At 39.1% G+C, this 24392-nt stretch overlaps 1 protein-coding gene across 2 annotated transcripts in view; it reads left to right on the top strand.

Annotated features, from left to right (window-relative positions):
* CFDP1 (craniofacial development protein 1) overlaps positions 1–24392 on the top strand; it is a 129230-nt gene that overhangs the window by 59058 nt on the left and 45780 nt on the right. The window lies entirely within an intron of this gene.

The raw sequence follows: 24392 nt of genomic DNA, 5'->3' as shown, positions 1-24392 counted from the left end.
CCTAGCAATTTTTTTAACAGTTTTTTTAATTGTACCATAAAATTCACCCAATGTAAGTATATAGTTTATTATTATTTTTTAAGACTTATTTTTTAGGGCAGCCTGGCTGGCTCAGTGGTTTAGCGCTTACCTTTGGCTCAGGACGTGATCCTGGAGACCCGGGATCAAGTCCCACATCCAGCTCCCTGTGTGGAGTCTGCTTCTCCCTTTACCTCTGTCTCTGCCTCTCTCTTTCTCTCTCTGTATCTCATGAATAAATAAATAAAATCTTTTTTAAAAAATAAACTTTTACTTATTTTAGGGAGAGAGAGCAAGCCAGCACGGGGGAGTGGGGAGGGGCAGAGGGAGAGAGAAACTCAGGCAGAATCCTCTCACTGAGCACAGAGCCCGACATGGAGCTCCATCCCACGACCCTGAAATCACAACCTGAACTGAAACCAAGAGTTGAATGCTTAACTGACTGCACTACCCAGGCACCCCTACAGCTTAATGATTTTTAGTAAATTGTTTAGAGTTGAGACCTTCATCATGTATAATTCGGTATTAGGACATGTTCAACTCCTAAAAAGCTACCTCTTACTCAATTATAGTCAGTTCCTGCTCCGGCCTTAGTCCCTGGCAACACAGGTCTGCTCCCTGTCCCTGTAGCTTTTCCTTTTCTAGAAATTTCCTGTAGTAGAGTCACACTTTTCATGTCTTTAGTGTTTTAATGTCTGCCTTCTATTATTTGGTGTCATGTTTTTGAGGTTTATCCCTGGTATTAGGATATATCAGTAGTTCTTTCTTTTTATAGCTGACTAATGTTCTTGTATAAGGATAAACAACGTTTTGTTCCTCTTCATTTAGATCATTTCTACCTTTTGGCTATTATGAATCATGCTGCAATGAACATTCATGTTACAAGTCTTTGCGTGGACATGTGTTGTCATTTCTCTTGGGTTGATACCTAGGAGTGTAATTGCTGGGTGGTATGGTAAATTTGTTTAAAGAAATTGCCAAGTTGTTTTCCAAATTGGCTGCATCATATTACATCCATATCATCAGTAGAAGGGGGTTCCCATTTCTTCACTTCTTTACCAACACCTGGTATTATTATTGTAACTCTCTTTGATCTAGTGGGTATGTATTGGTACCTCATTCTATTTCATTTGCACTTCCCTAATGACTAATGACATTGAGCATCTTCTCTTGTTTCTTTTTTTTTTTTTTTTTAATTTTTATTTATTTATGATAGTCACACAGAGAGAGAGAGAGAGAGAGGCAGAGACATAGGCAGAAGGAGAAGCAGGCACCGGGAGCCCGACGTGGGATTCGATCCCGGGTCTCCAGGATCGCGCCCTGAGCCAAAGGCAGGCGCCAAACCGCTGCGCCACCCAGGGATCCCTCTTCTCTTGTTTCACTAGCCAGTTACATACCTCCTTTGATGAGATATCTTAAACTTTTTTTGCCATTTTTTAACTGGGTATGGATAATATATCTTTTCATTAAGTTGGGATTCCCCCCTTATTTTCCAGCTGCTCTGATACCCAAACTCAGTGCTATCTCTTCAAGCCATGAAAATGCAGCTTTCTGCTTGATTTCTAGCCACTCCATGTCACAGGGACTGGCAGGTGCCTGCAGGCAGCATGCTGTCATTTGGCTCTCAGGGTCATTTCCCTTCTTCTTGTCTGATATTGGTTGCTCTCTGGTGCTTTCATGTAACTGGTTTTTTATGTTTTGTCCAGAGTTTATAATTGTTACCTGTATCTGAAACAGTTAGTTCAAAAAAGCCACTCTGTCACTATTGTGTTATTCCATTTAAAAATAGCTTCTTTCTCTATTTTCCTACCACAGTTATGAATTTAACCTTGCCATTCAACTTTAGATATCACATGTACTTTATAATTACTTTCTGATTTGTAAGCTCTTTATAGGCTTACAGTAACTACAAATTAATACACTAAATATTTGAAATGGTGTGGAAAAACAACTAGCCTTTCATCATGATGAAATTTGTATTGTGTTGGTGGGCAAATAACCAACAATACATTATAGCCACGAAGAAGTTATTGGTTGCCTTTTCATCACCCAGCTACTTACAATACACTCAAAACATTCACCAGAATGCAGTAGATGACCAGTATTTCCTAGAGTTAAAAATGAACAACTGATAAGCATTTATAAATGCTTAGTTGCATTAATGGTTGTCAAGCTATTTGGTTTAGGACTTCTCTACATTCATACAAATAATTGAGGACTTCAAAGAGCTTTTGATATCTATTGGAATTTACTGTATTAGAAATTAAAACTAAGAAATCTAAAGTATTTGTTTCAAATAGTAATAAACTCAGTACCTATTAGTATAAATAGCATCTTTATGAAATGTAAATGTATTTTCCAAAACAAAAAGGAGTTCCGTGAGAAGAGTGGAATTGTTTTACATTTATACAAATTTCTTTAATATGTCTTAATAGAAGATAGCCACATTTCCATACTTGCTTCACATGTTCCGTCAGCTGTCCCTGTCGGTAGCATTGCCTATCATGTAATCTCTGTAATACTCTACTGGATGCTGTATGAGAATGAAAGAGAAAAAGCCAGATAATATCTTAGTGGTGCCATGAAATTACTTTTAACCTTTTCAATTGCCTGAAAAATCTCAGGCATCCCAGGGCACACTTTAGGAACTGCAAGTTCTCCAGAAAGAGACTCAAGTAGTATTTGTCTCAGGGGCAGGGGAATTTGGTAGCCGAAGACAGAGGAGAGAAGGGAAGGTTATTTTCAAATATATTTTGCATTTGGTCTTGTACTTATTTTGCATTTTTAAAGGTGAATTATTAAATAATGCTTATATGTTCCTTTTGGTAGGAAGGTGCTTGAAGTAGTAGATTTTTAAAATGACCTTTTACATACATGTAGTCAGAGGGAAGAAGAGCCTCAGGAGATAACCTCTCCTGTCTGCTTGGTTCCAGCTGTCATCCTCTCTCAGAGCCCCTCTTTGTTTTTCTGTGGCACTCAGCTCCACATTTAATTCAAGGGATTGTCATGTATATCTTATTTTTTTTAAAGATTTTATTTGTTCATGAGAGAGAGAGAGGCAGAGACACAGGCAGCGGGAGAAGCAGGCTCCATGCAGAGACCCTGACATGGGACTTGATCCCGGGTCTCCAGGATCACGCCCTGGGCTGAAGGCGGCAGTAAACCACTGAGCCACCCAGGCTGCCCTATATCTTATTTTTTTACCTCTCCTCTTCCCCACTGGACTATTAGCTCCCTGAGGGCATGGAGCAAGGCCATTTGTACACTATTCTCAGTCTAGTACTTGATTCATAGTAGTATGTCAGGACCGAGTTACTAAATGAACAAGTGAGGATCTTTGGGAGCTCACGCCAGGTTCCCATTTGTCAGCACTGAGCAGTTCTGGGCAGTAGCCAGAAGATAGCTAACATGCCTAAATACCATTTTTGCGTGGGGGAACAGCTTTCTGCGTCTGTTGCAGTTCTCTAGTCACTCAAGATGGGCAATAAGTCTTTATAAGCAGTTTAGAAGGTGAAGCATGTGTCAGAAGAGGGGGCCACAGAATGGTTCTTTGGTGTTCAGACTTTTGTACATGACATCATCTTGCTGTTTAAAGATTTCCTTCTCATTCTTTTGTTATATCTTTCTCTAAATAAAATAAATTTTAAAAGAAAAAAAGACCCCATTTGGATTTGTCTCAAACCTGACTCTAGTGCCAGGGTAAAGAGCATTATACCAAAACGTTTTGTGCCTGGGGCATTTGGGTGGCTCAGTTGATTAAGTGACCAGCTCTTGATCTCAGCTCAGGTCTTAATCTCAGGGTTGTGAGTTCATGCCCAACATTAGGCTGTATGCTGGGTGTGGAGCCTACTTAAAAAACAACCAAAACATTTTAGACTTGGATGAAGTTGGCCAAATGCATCATCTGTTTCCTTGTGGTGGTTTGTTCACTCAGTTTCTCAGCTCATCCACCACCAGGGCAGTGAAAGGCAAACAGCTGGATTTCGGAGCCAGTGGTTTGCTTGTAGGGGTCCAAGACTCTCCGTTGCCACAAGATCTCCCCCTGTCACAGCAGCAGACCTCCGCTATAGCTCTTACTTACAGTTGTTGAGATCCAGTCGGAGGCCCCTGCCCTTGCCTGTGGCTCCATGTAATACCATGTGTTTTCTCTTTAAAACAATCCATGGATAGGGACGCATGGGTGGCTCAGTGGTTGAGCATCTATCTGCCTTTGGCTCAGAGCATGATCCTGGGGTCCTGGGATCGAGTCCCACATTGGACTCCTCGCAGGGAGCCTAGCCTGCTTCTCCCTCTGCCTATGTCTCTGCCTCTCTGTGTCTCTCGTGAATAAATAAGTAAAGTCTTAAAAAATAATAATAATAATCCATACAGGGGCACCTGGGTGAGGCTCAGTTGTTGAGCGTCTGCCTTCAGCTCAGGATGTGATGTTGGGGTCCTGGGATCTAGTCCTACATCTGGCTCTCTGAGGGGAGCCTGTTTCTCTCTCTGACTACATCTCTACCTCTCTCTGTAGCTCTCATGAATAAATAAAAAAATAATAATAAAATAAAATAAATAAAACAATCCATGGAGCAGAAGGTTTGCGTTCATTAGTAGGGCCCACAGTGAACTACAGTTTCATAGTGAAGCAATTCTTTTCCTTCTTGAGTAGCAATGAAGAGCAGAGAGTACTCTTGTGGAAGGTGCTTGAGCTCACAACTTGTGTTGTATATTGAGATTAGCTTTATTATTGTGCTACATGGTTTTTTTATTTGCAGATTTATATACCAGAACGGTATTACAATAGTATAAAAAATAAGTTAAATGTTAATAAATGTTAATGTTAAACAAGTTAATACATTAAGGAATATAAAGTTAAAAAGTTGGGAGGGTCCAGGAGAATCCAGCAGGTAGGGTTGCCTTGTCTGGAAGGATGACAAGAGTTTGAGTTTGACTGTTTAACAGAGCAGTGTGCTCTATTTTAATTTCTACTTTGCTGGTCTTTCAACACAGTGTTGACCTCAGCACTCCTAAAGCTGCACCCTGGCCCCGCCTTAGACTACAGGAACAAACCATTGGTTTGTGTGGAGATACAGTTTCTGGTCTGAGGACATTTTTGCTTTGAAACCTTTAGGACAGACAAGTGGGGCAACAGGACAAGACAGTAGTGACCCAGAACTGTCCTGTGTGACTTTCATCACCTAATCTGTATAGGTCATATGCTGTAGGAACATGCAAGTCTTTGATGCTAGTAAAAGTAGCTCTGGGAGAGAAGAATTTCATTGAATATTTTGGTTTTTCTGAGCTTTCTTCATCTTATGCAAATAACCTCCTGAAGATAGGGGGAATTATTGATCAAGACAGGCTCTTTTGCTTGTTTTTCTTAGGGCCATGCTTCCAGCCCATGCTGTAGCTACACACTGCAGAATAGGAGAAGGAAGAGAGCAAAAAAAAAAAAAAAAAAACCAAAAGTTCTGAAAACAAATACAAGGAAACCGAGGGAACCAAAAAAGGAAACAAACATGAGAAATTCAGAAAGAAACCAGACAAGTAGAGAGCATTGCCATGTGATCAGTTATTTTTTACAGTATATTTATGGAGGATACAGGTGCCTTGAAAGTTCTACTGTGTATTGTAAATGTTTTTTCATTCTATGAGCTTTTTATATCATTATCCCTTTTCTGAGTCTTCTGTAATATCAGACCTAAGATTCTGTTTTGAGATGAGAACCATTGTTCGTGCTGGACCTCTTATCCCAAACCAGCAAACCGTAATACTGATATAGCCATTATCATTCTAGGAGACATTTATGGGGACTTGAATCTGTGACTTAAATCCCAGAATTTCACCTACATAAGTTACCATTACTGTGGTTGGGTAGTGTTAATGTGTACAGGGCCATATTTATATGATGAAGTCATAAGCCCCGAGGCAGTAGAATCCAGTCTTCTTTGTTTACTTACCTCTGTATCAGCAGCACTTAGAACAGTTTATGTTAAAAATAGGCACTCAGTAAATACTTGTTGAATTAACTAATGGTTGGTTATAGGAAGAAAATTGGGGGATGGAGAGGATATATTTGAAAGATAGCCAGAAATGTATCTTAACATTCAAGAAGTTGGATTAATGCTAGAGACCATGTTGACAATCAACTGCTATTTCTTATTACTGCTTTTTTAAAAAGAAGTCTTATATACAACTTTTTTTTTTTTTTTTTTTAAGATTTATTTATTTTAGTGATGCCTGGGTGGCTCAGTTGGTTAAGCATCTGCCCTCAGCTCAGGTCATGATTCCAAGGTCCTGGGATTGAGCTCCATGTTGGGCTCCCTACTCAGCAGGGAGCCTGCTTCTTCTCCCTCTGCCTTTCCCCTGCTTGTAATCTCTTGTGCTTTCTCTCTCTTTCTCAAATAAATAAAAAAAAATTTTTTTAAGTAAAGGTTTTTTTTTTTTTAAGATTTTTTTAAAAAATTATTCATGAGAGACACAGAGAGGCAGAGACATAGGCAGTGAAAGAAACAGGCTGGCTCCCTGTGGGGAGCCTGATGCAGAACTCAATCCCAGGATCTCTGGATCACAACCTGAGCCAAAGGCAGACACTCAACCACTGAGCCACCCAGGTGCCCCTAAAAAAAAAAAAAAGATTTATTTATTTTAGAGAGAAAGAGCCCACATGAGCTGGGGGAGAGGGAGAGAGAGAGAATCCCAAGCAGACTTCCTGCTGAGTCACAGAACCTGATTAGGGGCTCCATCTCATCACCCTGAGATCATGACCTGAGCTGAAATCAAGAGTCAGGTGCCCAACCAACTAAGCCACCCAGGCCCCCCCTTATATACAACTTTTAAACATTTACCTATATCAAATATGTAGTTTGTTTAATATTTAATTTGTTTACTGAAAATTAATGTTTAAATATTAAACATTAATATGGCTTGTTCTTTTAAACACTTTAGCAGATAAAATATACAACTTATTACTGTTTGGTTTGTGGGTAAACTGGTGCTAATTTCCAATTATCTCGATTTTTTGCAGCTAATGGAAAAGTAGGATTGAGGGAATTTTAATCTGCTATAGAAAAGTTATTGTCATATTTGCTGTTTTTGTCTTTACTTTATGTTCTCTTTTGGCATTACTGAGATGGAGGAAGAGAGCTCCTATTTTCTTGCCATATACAAAAACCCTTTTTAGACCCTCTGGACATCCCATTTGTGATGCTAAATTACTTTTACAAAATTAGTTTGTTTCAATTAACCATCGCTGTTTTCTTTTTTTGCTATAGCTGTCTCTTAGTCTAAAAGTTTTGTCTTTAAGCCAATCCCTTTGTTCTTTCCGCATGATTTGGGCAGATTTAAGTATTCTTGCTTTCTGGCAGTGCTAGAAGGTGCCAGAACAATCTTGATTTTTTTTTTTTTTCCCGAAGACCTGGAATCACCTCTCATCCCAGGAATCCTGATTCCTTTTTAGTAGGGAATAATATTAGAAGTCAAATCTGATTCAAGGGAGGTCATGAGTGTTGTTCACCAGCAAAAGTGCTTGAAAGCTGTTGCCATTAAACTAATTTTAGTGACAGGTTTGTTCTAATAAAGTATCTTCTAATGAAGTATTGGATATAATTCTCATAATGAATACTTCATTAGAAGATACTTGCCTATGTACAAAAAATGTGTAACGTGCCTATAAGAGATATACACAAAATACATACCCTTACGTTCACAACCCAGTTTAAGAAAGAGTTTGTTACTCAACTTCAGAAGTTCCCTGTGAATCCTTTATATTGCATCCCCTTTCCATTCTGGAGAGATGAATAGCCATCATCTTAATTTTTGTTTTTGTTATTCTCTTATTTTTCTTTATAGTTTTTAATCACTTGTATTAGTGCCTCTAAACAATCATTATTAGTTTTCCTTTCTTTTTAAACTTGAAGTAAATGCTGTCATACGATATGTATTTTTCCCTTTTTTTTTTTTTACTTAACATTATTTTGAGATCCGTGTTGATGCTCGGATCACTCATCTTCACTGCTATATTTTCCATTGTATGAATATGCCACAATTCTTACTTTTTTTTTTTTACATTGTTTCCAGTTTTTTGCTTTTGGAAAAAAACTGTTGTGAACATTCTCATACATGTTTCCTTGTGTACATGCATTAGGGCTTGCCCAGGTCACTGTCCTGGGAAATGTTTTTAACCATGAGCCTATATTAAGAAATCATTTTCATTGTGACCTCAGTGCACATGCACACACTAATTTATACACACTACTGAAACAAAAATTTTACTAGTATAGTAAGATAAACTGTAATACTTGTCTGTAGTGAGGTGAAAATATAACATTCTATTTTATTCTCTTTCATTAAAATAAAATACTGGTTGTGACATACTAAATTGATTAGTGATCCACTGGGTTACAAAAATCAGTTTGAAAAATTGCTCTAAGGGCAGCTCCGGTGGCCCAGTGGTTTTGTGCTGCCTTCAGCCCAGGGCATGATCCTGGAGACCCGAGATTGAGTCCCATATTGGGCTCCCTGCATGGAGCCTGCTTCTCCCTCTGCTTGTGTCTCTGCCTCTCTCTCTCTCTCTTTGTGCCTCTCATAAATAAATAAATAAAATCTTAAAAAAGAAAGAAAAGAAAAGAAAGATTGCTCTGAGAATGAATTTGCTGGGAACAAAATATGTTTAAATGTGAACCTAAGAAAATTATGGTGATTTGGGGGCACCTGGCTGGCTCAGCTGGTAGAGCATGCGACTCTTGATCTCTGAGTTGTAGATTTGAGCCCTATGATGGATGAAGAGATTGCTTAAAAATAAAATCTTTAAAAAAAGAAAAAGGGATCCCTGGGTGGCGCAGTGGTTTAGCGCCTGCCTTTGGCCCAGGGCGCGATCCTGGAGACCCGGGATTGAATCCCACGTTGGGCTCCCAGTGCATGGAGCCTGCTTCTCCCTCTGCCTGTGTCTCTGCCTCTCTCTCTCTCTCTCTCTCTCTCTGTGACTATCATAAATAAATAAAAATTAAAAAATAAATAAATAAAAAAAAGAAAGAAAAAGATTGTGGCGATTTGTTTTTCAAAATGGTTAATCAGTTTAGCAGTAAGTGAGAGTTCCTGTTGCTCTGGTCCTTGGCACACTCAGTGTTGCCAGTCTCATGGGTGTGAAATAGTATGTCCTGTAATTTTAATTTGCATATCCCGATTCCATATTCCTAATTAGATTATCTTGTGGAGAGATAGTGATTTAATCTGCAGTTAGATTGTGCTTTGATGTTCATCTAAATATAAAGTAGGTCTTAACTTTTCTTAGATCATGGTTCTTGACCATTCAGGACCTTCAGCGAACAGATAGCTGGTGAGAAGTTCCCAGGGTTCTCAAAAAGAGAGATGGTTAATTCTCTTACAAAAGTCATTTACTTTGCTGGGTTGAGATTTCTCTCCTCCTCCATGCCCACCTCTCCTGTTGGACCCCAGCATCCTGAAATCTTCTGCAAAGGTTTAAAATGGCCTACAGCTTTGCATTGGTGGCAGAATTGAGTTGGTATCCATCACAGGGCCCCAACACATAGAACGTTGTGTATATAGACAGTGTGTGCTAAAGAAGAGTGACAGAGCAGAGATTATAAATTCCACATGGACCAAAAGAATTGAAGAGAGAAGCAACTAATAAATGAAAGATCCTAAGAATATCCAGAAGAGAGTGGGAGGATGCATGTTTTCCCTAGGTATAAGATAATCAAACCAATTTCATTTAAATCGTAATAGACAAGATCATCCAGTAGCCTTGAGGCCCTGCCTTGGTGACACCTTGGTAACTGATAAGAATTACACGGACCCCACTTAGACACAACCATATTTGTTCACATTATTGGTGGAATGAGTAGGTGGGTATAACCCTACATGTGTAAATTGATCTTCTTTTTTTTTGTAAATTGATCTTAAAAGAAAAATGGTTTATGCTTTCTTTACCATAGAAATTTTTTCAGCTCTGTTTCCCCTCAGGCTTCTCTTATTTATCTAATGCCAGGATTTAGAATTTATCCCACTACTTTGGTTCCAAGGAACTTTATCCCCCACCCAGCTGTCTGACTCAACATCCAGTCAGGGGTTGAGGCTGATTTAGATCCATTATTCTCTTTGGAGACTCCTCTAGTTCTTCTCTGCCTTCCATCTTCTCCAAAGTCCCCAAGAAATAAAGTTGTATTGTAGAATAAGGACCTGTGTGTTTAGTTTCTCAAACAGTGTCCTTCTAGAAGCTATCTTTTATCTGATGTGTGGTAAGAAGTATGTATGGGTAAGTCACAAAACAGGTATTCCAAGCTCTGTTGTGAGATGAACATTTGAAAAGATAGAAAGTATACAAGCCTTAGCCAAGTAGAAACTACTCGTCTCTCAGGAGATTGTTTTCAGTTTTCTTTGGAGAGTAGCCATTAACAATGCAAATGTGAGGTTTGGTTTGATATTGATAGCACAATAAACAAAACATTGAAAACTTTATATGGTACTTACGAAACACTGGCACTCAGAGAAACTGACTTTGGTCAAGTAGACAGCAAAGCACATCCCTTTTGGGCCAGAGGTTGTTATCCTTCTGTTCTGAATTTAAACCAGTTGTATTGTTTTTGTTTCTGTTTTTTAAGTAGGCTCCATGCCCAACGTGATGCTTGAACTCAGGACCCTGAGATCAAGAGTTGGCATGCTCCACTGACTAAGCCAGCCAGGTGCCCCAAAACCAATTATTTTTACTGGCCCTGACTATGTCTCCAGATTTGCTTTGGGCTCTTATCCCTGGAGAAGGAGATAGGAAAATCTGACAGAAAGTGACCACCTCCATTAGTGCTAGGAAAAGGTGGTGATGGTCCATGAAACTGCATACAGGCCACAGAAGCATGAAGTCTCAGGATAGATTGCCTTAATGTTTTTCCAAACCCAGGGCATGAGATTTTGGTAGTTTTGTTGTTATTTTGTCTCCTTCTCTCCCTCTCTCTCTCTCTCTCTCTCTCTCTCTATATATATATATATATATATATACATATATATATATTTAAGAATAAGAATAAGTGTACACACTAACAATCAAAACTTGATCCACTTCACTGCATATCAGCTTTGCAGAGCTTTGCTAGTTTGAGGCCAGGGGTATGAGTTATTCTCTTAATAAGAATCTGACCTTTCTTCCCCAGTTGCAGAAAAGAAGCTTGTGTGCACATGACCCAACTATTCTCAGACTTTTTGCAACTCTTAAAATTATTGAGTGGGTTATAACTGTCGTTTGTAGTATAATAAATTAAAACTAAGAACTTTTTTTTTTAGGTAACAAAGATATGATTATTGCAGGGTAGAATCTAGAAAATAAACAAAATCTTAACTTACCTGCAATAAGAAAAGAGTCAAAACAGATGAGGTAGGGTCTAAAATTGAGAGCAGTTTGGAATATTTATTGATTCATTTTGAAATAATAATAAACCTATTACATGTTAATATAAGTTAGTGAGGAGAGTAGTACAGCAGTCCCCTATATCTGTGGGGGTTATGTTTCAAAATACCCAGTAGATACCTGAAAACCCAAAACCCTCTACTTACCATGTTTTTTCCTTTACATAACATAGCTACGATAAAATTGAGTTTATAAATTAGGCACAGTAAGAGATTAAGAACAGTAACTAGTAATAGAACAATTACAACAATACACTGTAATAAAAGTTATATGAATGTGGTTTCTCTGCCAGACTATCTTATTATATTGTTCCTCCCTTCTTCTTGTGATGATATGAGATGATAAAATGCCTATGTGATGAGAAGAAGTGAGCAGAATGATGTAGGTGTTGTGATGTGTCAGGTTGCTATTGACCTCGCTTTGGGGCAGGAGGAGGGTGATCTGTTGCTAGACTCTGATTGGCTGTGGGTAACTGAAACCACAGAAATCAACACTAGTTGAAAGGGGCTGCCATATTGTGGTTTTTTATATTTTCAGGGTCAAGCTTAAGAGAAAACAGCTGGATCTCAGATCTGCTTCTCTATTCAATCTGTTTTGATATGTTCTTTTGGTTGAATTGTGTGAAAAAAAATCTAGCCTCACCCAGGTATGTAGTTGCAGAAGGAGTATTCTGATAGTTGTTTAGATAATTTTGGACATCATTCTGTGATACTACACCAAAATATGAATGGTGGTAGTTTTAAGATGTATTTATTTGAGGGATGCCTAGGTAGCTCAGTGGTTGAGCGCATCTGCATTTGGCTTGGGGCGTGATCCCCAAGTCAGGATCGAGTCCTGCATCAGCTCCTTGCAGGGAGCCTGCTTCTCCCTCTGTCTGTGTCTCTGCCTCTCTCTGTGTGTCTTTCATGAATAAAAAAATAAAATCTTAAAAAAAAAAAAGATGTATTTATTTGAGAGAGAGTGCATGCATGTGGGGGTGGGGTAGGGGCAGAGGGAGAGGGAGAGAGAATCTCAGGCCTACTCTGCATGAGTATGGAGCCCAGAGCAGGGTTTGATTTCACAACCTTAAGATCACAACCTGAGCCAAAACCAAGAGTTGGATGCTTAATCAACTGTGCCACCTAGGTGTTCCTAATGGTGGTAGTTTCTTAAAGCTTGATGGCAGAATAGGATCTGAGACCACATCAATAAACTATTTATACTATTATATCTAAATCTTTGGTTTCTCTTGTACTTTGAATGAATTTTTTAATCAATCTGCATGATTTATAACACCATGCATTAGTCACTTAGAAAATACTATTTTACTGAGTTATATAGATATAATGTTGGTTAATTTCATTAACAAGCTACATTCATTAATATACTGCCAATCTGGGAAGCCCGAGTGGCTCAGCAGCTTAGCGCCTGCCTTCAGCCCAGGGTGTGATCCTGGAGGCCTGGGATCAAGTCCCACATCGGGCTCCCTGCATGGAGCCTGCTCTCTCTCTCTCTCTCTCTGTCTCTCATGAATAAATAAATAAAACCTTAAAAAATAATAAGAAAATAAAGTTATTTTAGGGGTGCCTGGCTTGCCTAGTTGGTAGAGCATATGACTCTTGATCTCAGGGTCATGAAATTCAAGTCCCACATTAGGCATAAAGCTTACTTTTTTTTTATTTTTTTATTTTTTTATTTTTATTTTTTAAATTTTTATTTATGATAGTCCCACAGAGAGAGAGAGAGAGAGAGAGAGAGAGGCAGAGACATAGGCAGACGGAGAAGCAGGCTCCATGCACCGGGAGCCCGACGTGGGATTTGATCCCGGGTCTCCAGGATCGCGCCCTGGGCCAAAGGCAGGTGCTAAACCGCTGTACCACCCAGGGATCCCCATAAAGCTTACTTTGAAAAAAGTAATTATTTTAGAATAATTTTTTTAATGAATTCAAGCCCCACATTGGGCATAAAGCTTACTTTGAAAAAAAGTTATTTTAGAATAATTTTTTAATTGAATAATCTGAGTAGATTGTTATTTCAAAAAAGTTGCTAAAATGATGTAGAGTTCCAATATACTTTTCACTCATCTTCTCCTAATGTTAACATCTTACACAACCAAGGAACATTTAGTAAAATTAAGAGATTAATAGTGAGACAGAACTGTTAACCAAACTCTAGACTTTATTCCAGTTTTCCCACAAATGACCTTTTTTTGCTGTTCCAGGATCCAATCCAGAATACCCCATCGCATTTAGGCAGCTAATTTTTAAGCTGCACTTTCTCCTTTTGCCCTACCATATTTAAGAACGTAAATAAATTTTAGATTTATGGAAGAGTTGCAAAGATAAAACAGAGTGCCTTGTACCCTTCATCTAGCTTCCCTTGATGTGAATGTCTTGCCTAACCACAATGCATTTGTCTGAACTAATAGACCTCTCAGGCTACCATGCTTTTATATCCTCATGAGGACACCTCTCCTGGAGATGTGTCATAGATTTTTCAGCATCTCCGTATCTGTGAGCCTTGCAGTCAGGCAGACCAGGACTTTGCATCCCATCTGGCCATGTCCTCCTGTGGGACCTCCCTGAGCCTCAGCTGCCTCCTGTACAAATGGGCAAATGCAGTTTTGGTGGCAGGAAGAAACTGCTGCTTTCTTCTTAAGTGAAACTATCTTCTTTCCCTCCTTCCCACCCACCCCCCCCAATCTCTCCCTTCTTCTTTTGACTGTGTGGCAGTAAGAATACTTCTGGCAAAGTGTTGTCCTAGGCATACAGAGAAGAAAGAAAAAAGTCTCTGTCCTCAAAAGACTCAAATCCTAATGGGAGAGGGAAGTATCTCTACAGCTAACTTTGAAACAAGTTATTCTTAATTGTTGATCTGAAGCAGTCATCTCTAGCCCACATAATCATTCGGGTGACACCTGGGTGGCTCAGTGGTTGAGCATCTGCCTTTGGCTCAGGTTGTGATCCCAGGGTCCTGGGATCAAATTCCACATCAGGCTCCCCACAGGGAATCTGCTGTTCCCTCTATCTGTGTCTCTGCCTCTCTCTGTGTCTCTCATGAATAAATAAATAAAATCTTAAAAAAAAAAAAAGTCATTCAGAGGCACCTGGGTGGCTTAGTCGGTTAGGCAGCTCTTAATCTTGGCTAAGGTCATGATCTCAGGGTCCTGGGATTGAGCCCCATGTTGGGCTCCACTGGGCTCTGTGCTTAGTGGGGAGTCTGCTTGAGGACTCTTTCCCTCTCCCTTTGCCCCTCCCCACAACGGCAATGGGCTTGTACATGCATACTCTTCCTTGCAAATAGTTTTTTTTTTCTTTTTTTTTAAGAATCCTGGGGCACTTAGGTGGCTCAGTTGGTTAAGCATTTGCCATTGGTTCAAGTCATGATCCCAGGGTCATAGGATCGAGCCCCCATTGGGCTCACTGCTCAAGGGGACTCTGCTTCTCCCTCTCCTTTTGCCTCTCCCCCTGCTTGTGCTGTCTCGCATCCTCTCAAATAAATTAAGAATCTTTTGGCTAGGGGTGCCTGGATGGCCTCAGTCAATAGGGCGTGCAACTTTTGATCTCAGGGTTCAAGAGTTCAAGCCCCATTTTGGACATAAAGCTAATTAAAAAATAATAATAAAATAGCACATAAAAAAAAGAAGAAGAATCATTGGCTTGTGTACATCCCTATAAGCTCTTTCCTTACATATCACCACAGTTCACTGTAGTATGTGGCTTACACATACTACTTCTCCCATAGGTGTGGATCTTGAAGGCATATAGTCCAGTATTTCTTTATGGGCCAGAATCTTCTTTCCCCCATCTCTGCTGGATATTCTGCTACCCTTCAGGTAGTGGTAGCAGTAATGGCTTGGCACTCGTTCCTTCAACAAGCGTCAGGAGAGCATTATAATATAGTTATTTAATATTATAGATAAACAGGTTTAGATAGGCTTGTTAATTTGCTCAAAGTAATAAGAGGCAGAATCCAGATTCACACGCAGTTTTGTTTGATGACAAAGCTCAAAATCCTTCCACTGTCTTATGCTGCTTTTCCTTCCTTCCTTCCTTCCTTCCTTCCTTCCTTCCTTCCTTCCTTCCTTCCTAGGAAGAGAGAGATGGAAGGAGGGAGAGCGAGCAAGGGTGGGGGCCAGAGAGAGAGAATCCTAAGCAAGCTCCATGCCCAGCATGCAGCCTGACACAGGACTCGATCTCAGGATCCTGGGATCATCACCTGTGCTGAAATCAAGAATCAGATGCTTAACTGAGCCACCCAGGTGCCCCTTACGATGCTTTTCCAAGGAAAGGAAAGCCAGGAAGCAAATACATGGTTGCTAGATATTTGCCATTCCTGTTATAAGTGATAATTTTCCCTTGGACGTTTACCCTGTCAGTTCTCTAAAAGAATGGCTTTCGTGCTGTCTGGACTTTAAATATTCCTTGAGAAACAGGAATTACATAAAGGTTGTGATTCACATTTAACTTTTTTTATATTTAGTATATTTTATATTTAGTATCTCCCAGTGAAAACCACTTAGTTCATTAAAGCAAACAAGCTTATTTTTCTGTTCATTTTGTGTTACATTAAAAAATCTTTTATAGGGATCCCTGGGTGGTGCAGCGGTTTGGCGCCTGCCTTTGGCCCAGGGCGCGATCCTGGAGACCCGGGTGCATGGAGCCTGCTTCTCCCTCTGCCTGTGTCTCTGCCTCTCTCTCTCTCTCTCTCTCTGTGTGACTATGTAAATTTTAAAAATTCAAAAAAAAAAGTCTTTTATAATATTGGTATCAGGTGAACAACTATTTCGTTGGATACATGATTGTATACTTGAGATTCTTAGAATGGATGTTTATGGTAGTTTCTGTGGAAATTCTTCTTTTAAACATAAAAAGTAAAAAAAAAATAAACAATAAACACAAAAAAGTAATTACAGCAGAAAGTGTTAAGTATTCCACTTCAATTATGAATAGTCTCTTTTGTTCCCAGAGAGAGACAGAGACCAGATTCAGTAGAATGATTTAAAACTTTAAAATTGGGAAAAAAAAAGGGGTTTAGTAATATTGATAAAGAATTTTTTTTAGTGTTATTTCTCTAATATCATGGTCCATTTATTTTTTCTTTTTTTTACCCACCTTCAATAATTAAGCATTAGTGTCCAGTTTTATTTTCATCTATATTAATACTCAACCCTACCATATTATTTTGAGGCAAATCCCATAATATAATTTTACTTATAAATATTTTAATATATATTTCTAAAAGAAAACTATTTACCTATAAATATTTTCTTTTTTCTTTTTTTTAAACATAACCACAGTTACCATATCACACCTGAAAAATAATTGTTTTCTTAATATTGCCAAATATCCAGTCATTGTTTTAATTATCTGATTTGTCTCATGTTTGGTTATTTTTCTATAGTGTATTTGAATCAGGATTCAACAAGGCTTAGGCTTGGCAGTTGGTTGATATATCTTAGTTCCCTTTTAATCTTAAATTTTCCATCCTATCTCTTATTTTTACTTGAAACGTATTTGATAAGGAAACTAAGTTGTTTGTCCTGGAGATTTTCCCTCATCCTAGATTTTGCTGGTTATATCCCCATAGTAGAATTTAACGTGTTCCTTTGACCTGTTTCCTGTAAGTTGGTAGTATATCTAAAGATATGATGAGGTTCTGATTATATATATAATTTTTATTTTCAAAACTATCAGAGTGCTATGTAGGAATCATAATATCTAGTTTTTTTTTTATGATATTAGTAGCTATTGATCCTAGATCCATTTGTGGTTGCAAAGTGGTGACTATCTTAGTTTCTTCAAGTTGATGTAACAGATTACTAGAGACTAGGCAGTTTATAAACAACAGAAATTTATTTCTCAGTTCTGGAGGCTGGAAAGCCCAGCCATGATCAAGATGGGTGTCTGGTGAGAGCCTGCTTCCTGGTTCTTTGCCTTTGATTGTCCTTAGGTGGCAGAAGGGGTGAGGGAGTTTTCTAGGGTTTCTTTTTTAAGCATACTAGTTGCATTTATGAGGATACCACCCAAAGGCCCCACTTCCAGATATGATCACATTGTGATTAGATTACAGCGTGAATTTTGGGGAGATACTGAACATTCAATCTGTAGCTTTGACAATCTAATTCTTTTTTTTTTAGATTTTATTATTTATTCATGAGAAACACACAGAGAGAGGCAGACATAGGCAGAGGGAGAAGCAAATTCCCTGCAGGGAGCCCAGTGCAGGACTCAGTCCTAGGATCCCAGCATCCCGGATCACCACCTGATCCAGATGCCCTGACAATCATCTGTCATTCCTTCTTCATTTATTAGCTGTTATACTTCCCTAAGTACGAACCTCTGTTTGGTTCCCAATTTATATAGGAAAGACAGAATAAGTGCTTTATTCTTTCTTTTTATTTACCTATTTTCAAAATGAGTTGGTTCACTAACATGTTTCAGTAGTAGCCAATTAGTATTTCTTATTATGAACTCATGAAGTTAAACATTTGATGCTATCTCAGTCCCTTGCTGTCCTTATTATTAATTGTCAAATTGTTTCATTTGGTCAATAAGTACTTGTTCAAGTAAGTTTATAAATCCTTTTGATAGTGACCCTCACTTCCAAATTATCTGGTATGACAAAATATCCCAGGCCTATTTTATACATTTCTTACCCCAGACCTGGTATCCACTATCTAACATAGGAGTCCTGGGGCCTTTTAGTGGGAAACACTATTTCAACACAACTAGGGATAAGGAGTTGCTACTGAGTAGGTCATTCTCACAAGGACTTTTCAGTACACAGAGCAAAGAACTTTGTTTTGTTTTGATTTCCTTACTCTCAACACAATACTGCTACTTCAAATCAGATTTAAGACTCTTCTTTTTAGCGCCGCCTGCAGCCCAGGGCGTGATCTTGGAGACCCTGGATGAGTCCCACCTCGGGCTCTCTGCATGGTGCCTGCTTCTCCCTCTGCCTGTGTCTCTGCCTCTCTCTCTCTCTCTCTCTCTCTCTGCGTCTCTATGAATAAATAAATAAAATCTTTAAAAAAAAAAAAAAAAAGACTCTTCTTTTGGGCAGCCTGGGCGGCTCAACGGTTTACTGCCACCTTCAGTCCAGAGTGTGATCCTGGAGACCCGGGATCAAGTCCCACATCGGGCTCTGTGCATGGAGCCTGTTTCTGCCTGTGTGTGTCTGTCTGTCTCTCTCTCTGTGTCTCTTATTAATTAAAAAATTTTAAAAAGGACTCTTTTTGTTCCAGTATGATTAACGTATAGTGTTATATTAGTTTCAAACGTACGGTATAGTGATTCAACAATTCTGGAAAACAGTATGATGGTTCCTCTTGAGTTATTTTACGTCTGAGGCTTCTACGTTCCTAAACTGAGATCAAACACAAGGAATGATAGAATATCACATAAATGCCCTTTTACTTCATTTCACAATATACAATAAAAACTTCAATGACAGTACCAACACTACCATCATGAAGTGTGATTAGTACAAATGGATTAAGTTGGGTTTTGTTTTTGCAGTTCTTTTTGTCCTCGGGGTATTTTTCACTAGAAATGCAGAGTCAAATTCTAAAGTCCCTTGGAATAGTTTTTTGTTTGCTTCCAAGTTTCTCTTGGAATAGCTGGATACATATTAGATTAATTTGTTTTTTACTTTTTTAAGGGTAGGGAGAGCAGAGGGAGAAAGAATCCCAAGCGAACTCTACGTGCTCAGAACTCTACGCTGAGCACAGAGCCTACTCAGTACTCAGTCTCACAACCTTGAGATCCTGACCTGAACCAGGAGTAGGACACTTAACCAACTGAGCCACCCAGGCGCCCTCATGTTTTATTTTTTATTTTTAGGGGATTGCTTTTGTTTCTATTAAATTTTATATTTATATAAAATTTATAAAAACATTTTCAAATAAATTTGGCTTCTGTGTTTCCTTTATTCTCTTTTTATACCATAAGTAATCTTTATTTAATGGTTTATCGTTTCATTAAAAAAAATTACAATTGTCTCCCCTGACTTAGATTAACAATAGTATGATATATACAGTTTTCTCTGCCTTGCTTTTTTGTACTTAATAATATATTCTGGAGATCACCTGAAAGTAATACTTAGAGTTTCCTCTCTTTTTTTTTTAAAGATTATTTATTTATTCATGAGAGACACGGGGGTGGGGGGCAGAGGGAGAAGCAGGCTCCGTGAAGGGAGCCTGAGAGAGAGAGAGAGAGGCAGAAGTAGAAGCAGACTCCATGCAGGGAGCCTGACAGGGGACTGGATCCCTGGATCAGGCCCTGGGCGGAAGGCAGTACTAAACCGCTGAGCCACCTGGGCTGCCCTCATTCATTTCTTTTAACATGCAAACTATTTCATTGATAAGTGTACCAGAGTTTATTCAGTTAGTTTTCTTTGATAAACATTTAAGTTGTTTCTGGTCTTTTGTTTATTATAAAGAGTCCTGAAATGAGTAATCTTTATGCCTATGTGTTTTTGTGGTTTCTGGCCAGAATTTCAATGTGATTTAAAGCTATCCTTATTTAGGTTATGTCCAATTAAATGTCTGCAATAATTTTAAATAACATGTAATTAAAAAGAGGTTGTAATAAATAATTATTCATTAGGGAAATGCAAATCAAACCACAGTGAGGTGCCTAGGTGGCTCAGTGGGTTAAGCACCCAACTCTTTTTTTTTTTTTTTTTTTTTTTAAGATTTATTTATTTATTCATTCAGAGAGAGCAAAGAGAGAGGCAGAGACACAGGCAGAGGGAGAAGCAGGCTCCATGCAGGAAGCCCGACGCGGGACTCAACCCCAAGTCCCCAGGATCACACCCCGGGCTGCAGGCAGCGCTAAACCGCTGCGCCACCAGGGCTGCCCAGCACCCGACTCTTGATCTCAGCTCAGGTCTTAATCTCAGTATCATGGGTTCAGACCCCACACTGGGCTCTGTGCTGAGGATGGAGCCTACTTAAAAAAAATAAAAAATAAGAAAACAAAAAGATGGAAATAGCAAGTGTTGATGAGGACATAGAAAAATCGAAACCCTCATACATTGCTGGTAGGGTGTAAAATAGTGTACCTGTATTCTTCTTAGAAAAGAATTTGGCAGTTCCTCAAATAGTTAAACACAGATTTACCATATGACTCAAAAATTCTACTCCTAGGTACATACCCAAGAAAAGTGAAGACAGATATCCACACAAAAACTTGTACACAAATGTTCATAACAACATTATTCGTAGTAGTCAAAAACTAGAAACAACTCATTGTCAGCTGAAGAATAGATAAAATGTACATTTATTCTGAAGGGTTTTCCAATACAGACAGCCATTTCTTTGATTCTCCAGACATCAACTGGGGTTCAAGAATTCAGTTCTGAGGGGGCTCCTGGGTGGCTCAGTGGTTGAGTGTCTGCCTTCAGCTCAGGCCCTGACCCTGGGGTCCCGGGATCGAGTCCCACATCGGGCTCCCTGCATGGAGCCTGCTTCTCCCTCTGCCTGTGTCTCTGCCTCTGTCTCTGTGTCTCTCATGATTGATAAATAAAAATCTTTAAAAAAAAAAAAAAAAAAGAATTCAGTTCTGATATTAACTACTTGGGAGTTAGCATATACCCACCAAGTCCCCAAGGACTTAGTCCCACAAGATGTTCCCCACTTAAGACACTAGTCACAAGTTCTGGGCCATCCATACTTTTGACCAGTTACCTGTAAATTAAAATCACAGCCCCTCCTAAGATTTTATAATCACCTAGAATGGCTCCCAGAACTCAGGAAGGCCTTTACTTAAATTTACCAGTTTATTATAAAGGATACAGCTTAGAAACAGCCAGATGGAAGATATGCTTAGGACATGGTATTCAGGAGGGTGCAAACAGAGCTTCCAGGCTAATCTCCAGGTACACACCCTCCCAGTACCTGGATGTATTTACTAACCTAGAAGTTCTTCACATCTCTCTCTTCAGCAACCATTCCCCTTTCCTGAGGTCAGTAATACTAAAAGTTTCAACACTGTAATTGGTTTTTATGGTGACCAGCTCCATCCTGAGGCTCTATCTAGGGGCTCTACTTTAAGTTGCCTCGTTAGCATAAACTTCGCGTGTTATCAGAAAGGGCCCTTAGAAGAACTAAAGACACTCCTATGCTCAGAAAAGTCTGAGGGTGGGGATCCCTGGGTGGATCGGTGGTTTAGCGCCTGCCTTCGGCCCAGGGCACCATCCTGGAGTCCCGGGATTGAGTCCCTCATTGGGCTTCCAGCATGGAGCCTGCTTCTCCCTCCTCCTGTGTCTCTGCGCCTCTCTCTCTCTCTCTCTCTCTCTCATGAATAAATAAATAAATCTTAAAAAAAAAAAAAAAAAAGAAAGAAAAGTCTGAGGGTTTCCAGAGCTCTGTCCTAGGAACAAAGGACGAAGATCAAATATATTTCTCATTATACCACATCCATATACTAGAAGTAGAATTTATTCAGTTTAAGAAAAAAAAAAAAGGAATGAAGTACATTCAACACACTAGGAATAGAAGAGAACTTCCTCAAACTGATAAAGGTCAATTTGTGAAAAACCAACACACAGCCAGCATCTGACTTAATCACAAAACTCTGGATGCTTTCCCAAGATAGAAATAAGACAAGGGCGTCCCCTCATGCCTTTTTCTTCAGCACTCTGTTAGAAGCACAGCAACTACACAAGAAAATGAAATAAGAGGCATTCAGACTGGAGAGGGTGAAGTTAAACTATATTCACAGATGACATGATCTTACATTACATAGAGAAATGTCTAAGTAATCCTCCAAAAAACTATGTGAATTAATAAATGTGTTCAGCAAGGCAGGATACAAGATCATTTTGATGTGAAATGTTGGAGTCCGGCAGTGAATGGTCGAGAAAGAATTCTTGAGATATTTTTGTGCGGAAAAGGTTTTATTATAGCACGGGGACAGGACCTGTGGGCAGGAAGAACTGCACTGGGATTGTGAGGAGTGACTGATTATGTACTTTTAAGTTGTGAGGGAATTAGGGAGAGTGTAAGTCTAAGGAATTTGGGACTTTAAGGAATTAAGGACGTTGAGGAGCTAGCTGCTGTTCAGATTGGTTCATGAGACCCTTCCAACAGATACCACTGGACCATATGTTTAAAGGGTAATTTGCTAACATGTATCTTGGAAGGATTGAGGTAAAAGAAATTTCCAAAAGGATTTTTAGATGTTAGAGACTTACAAGGATCCTGGAGATTGGACCATCATCAAGCTAGGGTTGCCTTTCATGCCAGCAAAGTATTAACATTGAGGCAGTTAAGGTCCTAGAGAAGAGGCACCTTGCCTGTCTCAAGTACTTGTCAGCGGGCTTCAAATTGTAAGGAGATTTAATTTTTTTCTACATTTCTTTTGCCTTTGTTCTCCATATCCATAATATAAAAATCAGTTATTGTTGATAAGCTAGTAATGAACAATCTAAAGATAAAATTAAGACATTTCTACTTTAAAAAGCATTAAGAATGATATACTTGGGAATAAATTTAACAGAAGATCTTTAAGACTGTACATTGAAATCTCTAAAATACTGGAGAAGAAATGAGAAATCTAAATAAATGGAAAGACCTCCATGTTCATGAGTTGGAAGACTTAATATGGTTTAAATGGCCAAAGTTGATGTAAGAGTCAGTGCAGTACCTATCAGAATCCCAGCTGGCTTCTTTGTAGGAATTGGTAAACTGATTCTAAAATCATGGAGGGCCACCTGGCTGGCTCAGTTGGAAGAGCATGTGACTCTTAATCTCAGGGTTGGAGTTTGAGCCCCACGTTGGGTATAGAGTTACATACATATATACATATTTTAAAAATAAAATCATATGGAAACTTAAGGGATCCAGAATAGCCAAAACAGTCTTGGAAAAGAAGACCAAAGTTGGAGGATTTACATTTTCAGATTTCAGAATTTACTACAAAGCTACAATAATGAAGACAGTGTGGTACAGCTTAAGAAAACACATACAGAGCAGTGGAGTTGAACTGAGAATTCAGAGATACAGTAGTTTCCCCCCTTATTTGTGGTTTTGCTTTCCAGGGTTTCAGTTACCTGTGGTCACTCATGGTCCAGAAGTAGATAGTTGATCCTGATGGATGGTCAGAAGGTCAGTGGTAGCCTAGTGCTGTGTCATGGTGCCTGTATCATTCACCTCACTTCCCCTGACTATGTAGGCATTTTGTCATCTCACATCATCACAAGAAGAGTAAATACCAGACAATAAGGTATTTTGAGAGAGAGACACCACACTCCTCTATAACTGTTATTAGTTATTGTTATCTCTTATTGTGCCTAATTTTATAAATTAAACTTTATTATAGGTATACATGTATAGGCAAAAATATAATATATATAGGGTTCTGTACTATTCTTGGTTTTGGGTATCCTCCATGGATAAGGTGGCGGGATTACTGTACACTCACATTTATGGTCAGTTAATTTTGTCTAAATTTTTTTTAAAGATTTTTTTTTAAAGATTTTTATTTATTCATTCATGAGAGAGACAGAGAGCACACGAGAGGCAGAGACACAGGCAGAGGGAGAAGCAGGCTCCATGCAGGGAGCCCTACATGAGACTTGGTCCGGGTCTCCAGGATCATACCCCGGGCTAAAGGCGGTGCTAAACCACTGAGCCACCCAGGCTGCCCAATTTTTTCTAAATTTTTAAAAAATATTTTATTTATTCATTTGAGAGAGAGAAAGAGACATAGGGTACAAGCAGTGGGAAAGGGAAAAGGAGAAGCAGACTCCCCACTGAGCTGGGAGCTCAACGTGAATGGGGCTCAATCCCAGGACCTAGAGATCATGAACTGAGCCAAAGGCAACCATTCTAAGCCACCTAGGCACCCCATAAATTTTTTTTAAAGATTTATTTATTTATTTATCAGAGAGAGAGAGAGAGAGGCAGAGACACAGGAGGAGGGAGAAGCAGGCTCCATGCCAGGAGCCTGATGTGGGACTCGATCCCGGGACTCCAGGATCACACCCT

The sequence above is a fragment of the Canis aureus genome, chromosome 3 (genome assembly GCF_053574225.1).
Source record: "Canis aureus isolate CA01 chromosome 3, VMU_Caureus_v.1.0, whole genome shotgun sequence".
NCBI lineage: Eukaryota > Metazoa > Chordata > Mammalia > Carnivora > Canidae > Canis > Canis aureus.
Note: the sequence above shows the minus strand (reverse complement) of the source record. Positions and strands in the feature narration are given on the sequence as shown.